Below are 3294 nucleotides of genomic sequence, written 5' to 3'. Positions count from 1 at the left end.
GGAACGAGTGGTATAAAGGGTAGCAACTAGTTCCGGCAATGGTGGAACTGCTCAAAACATGTAATGGTCAAGAGGCTGGCTAACAAAACCACTCATAACTGCGGTCCCTCAGGAAAGGTAAAACAACCAAGTGAAAGCATATGATCGGCCAAAGAGATGGTGGCAATGGAATGAAACAACCAAGGCTCATCTAGCAGAATTCAGCGGATAAAAATGGCAATCACGAGATGTAAATCAGGTATGGGTTCATTTTTACACAAGCTTGAACCATGGAGAACTTTGCTTGGATTCAGTTTCATGTTTACACAAGCTTGAAACGAAAAACTATGCTTGTTATAAGTTCGCATGCCCTCAGCATAATAACGCAAAATGAGGTACATGCCCCCCAAGCTTCATTGCATTCAACAAAGTGGATGGAATGAAGGTTCACTCTCGAGATCTATGAAAGACTCGACTTGTATTTTATGAGATCTTAATCAAAGACTCGATTTGGAAAAGGAGGAGTTGTTTCATTTTTTAATGAGGTTGACACAGTAAAAGAACTATCCTCATAACCCTTGTTTCATTTTTTTTAACGAGCTTGACACAAGATCAGGAACTATGCTCGACCACCTTGTTTCGTTTTTTAACGAGGTCGACACAAGATCAAAACTATCCTCGGGACACAAGCTTGAACCAGGAAGGACTCTGCTTGTTGGAAATGCACATGCCCCCAGTGCAATGGCGCAGGATGAGGTACATGCCCCCAAGCTTCATTGCATTCAACAAAGTGGATGGAATGAAGCTTCACGAGATCTTAATTGAAAGACGCGATTGGAAAGGGGGAATTGTTTCATTTTTTAACGAGCTTGACACAAGATCAAGAACTATGCTCGGGACACTTTGTTTCATTTTTTAACGAGCTTGACACAAGACAAGGAACTGTGCTCCGACACCTAGTTTCATTGTTTAAGGAGCTTGACACAGGGAAACGAACTATGCTCCAAGGGAACTTCACCATAATGAATAGGAAGTTGAGGCTCCCAAGAGTGCCACTCTTGATGGAAGGCCAACATCTTGGAAGTCAGGCCCTAATGCCCCCAGGACACTATGCGCGACGACGACATCACTGGATCCAGGCATGGGATAGGTGGCCACGTAGTTGATCTGTGATGGGGCAGATGCAACTGGTGGATGAAAACCAGGAGGGGATGACAACTGCGCAGAGGTACCCGGGGACAGACGATCGATAATTGATCTATTGTCACTATTCTTCCATCATGTGGAAAGCAAACCACCCGGAAAAGTGAAGAGACCAGGGCCCCCATGGCATAAACATAGTCACGGCCAAGGAGAAGACTGAAGTCTAAAGCACCTTGGGTAACCGATATGTCTATATAGACGGTCTTGCCTCCCAAAGTAACAGGGAACTGTGGAAGGATCCCTAATGGTTGACTAGTTCCTCCGTCAAAAGCCGTCAGATTCAGTGCGACTGGCACAAGCTGTGGGGAACCCAAGGCTTGCCAAGTAGTGGCAGGCATAAGACTAACCGATGCTCCCTCATCTAACACAGTGCCAGGTAGCGCCTTGTTATAGGCATGTACCGTGACCCAGAAAGGCACATGGGATGGAAGGGGGGAGGTAGTCAAATGACTCCAGTCGAAGGAAACGACTGAACTACTTGGTGGGGGAATCATATGATTGCCCCCCTGCTCTAAAGGAACTGAAGCAGGACTCTCGGGAGCAGCTGGGATAGGAGAGTCATTTCCAGACTTAGGAGAATCTGACGAGACGAGAAGAACATGGGAGTGATGCTCTTCCGAAACAGAGTGGTCGACGGGTGGTGAACTCGAGTCGACACTCTTTCCGATCAATGGTTGGTCTGGAACAGGCTTGGCAGAGCTAGGTTCAGGAAGAGGAGGCTGGACAAGAGAAGAATATGAATCAATCTCTTTGTCAGCAGGGGAACGATCTGCGGCTACAGAGAGACGTTGATAACCAACGAGAAGTTGGGGTGAAGGATCTGTAAGACTTTCCAAGACAACAGAGGCTTTATCCATGAGCGGACATAGGTGAAGGGGATGATTGCCTTCACAAAGTATACAGGGGATTCGAATCTTCCCTTTTCCCTTACCATTCCCAACTGATAAGGTAGCATCGCCGTGAGCTTCAGAGGACGATGAGGGGCAGGCCGGATCGCGAGACCATACTTCTAGTACCCTGGGAATGCCAGGACAATCGTGAAGAAGATGGTCCTCCTTGCATAATCGACAAGGAAACTTGACCTTCCGCGGAGGAGCAGAAGGGGGCCCGACTTCAGGTGTACTCGAGGGGGTAGCTGCACTTGTAACCTCTCCCTTAGGAGCCTTCTTCTTCTTCGTCTTCTTCTTCTTCTTCTTAGCCACCTGGTTACTCGAATCTAGACTTTCACCAGGTGAAGTAGAAGATGAGGACATAGAAGTGGGCGTAGAAGGGGAGAGATCCACCTTAGAATCAACATGATGTTGTTCAGGTGGAGGGACGGATTGACTAGACGGTGAGACGGCAGGGACCAAAGAGGTTGAGAACAACCAAACCGGCAACCCAACAGTTAACCCTGGGAGGGACAACGTTGCCATATAAGGAGCACCAACATTTCCAAAAGGAGCGAAATGACCAGGGTTCCCGTCAGAGGGGATCCCTGGGTTGGTGAACCCCGGAAAAGTTGCCATCGAGAACGAAAAGAAGCCTACTCAAGCTAACGCAAACAAGATCTAACCGGGTAAATGTGAACGCGGCCGAATAAATTTTAAGACAAAGGAACTGAACTTGACCTTTTCATGTTTTAAGAGTCGAGAAAAGGACAAAAAGGTGACTGTAGTTGCCTTCGAATTTTTTGTGAGCCCGAAGTGACAAGTGCTCAGATGAGCCTTTTCATTTAAGGAGTCTGAAAAGGATCAAAAGTGACTACTCTGGAGAACTAGGCAAAAAATTTTACCAAACAAATCCGTAAAACTGCATGTACACCTTGGCAGTTATATGAAAACCAAGGACTTCCCGTACGGCAGTCAATCTTCCCGAATGCTGTGTTCGGTGCGTTACGGCTTGTAAGGCGGCAGACACGGCTTCCTGTGGATAAAGGATGATAACCTATTGGGTATCCCCATATACTCGACGGTACGTGGGAGCTCAAGTCCGTGCTAGACCACTTATTGCGTCACGGAAGGAGGAATCACCCAACCTTAAGTGAAACAAAAGTGACTAGGTTTAAAGACGTCGGAGCACGTCTCTAGCCTAGACCTCTAAATGTTTGTGTTAAGTTCCAATGCATTATTA

The sequence above is a fragment of the Pinus tabuliformis genome, chromosome 2_2, assembly GCF_031772625.1.
Source record: "Pinus tabuliformis cultivar Carrire ecotype Pingquan chromosome 2_2, CPIR1, whole genome shotgun sequence".
Lineage (NCBI taxonomy): Eukaryota > Viridiplantae > Streptophyta > Pinopsida > Pinales > Pinaceae > Pinus > Pinus tabuliformis.
Note: the sequence above shows the minus strand (reverse complement) of the source record.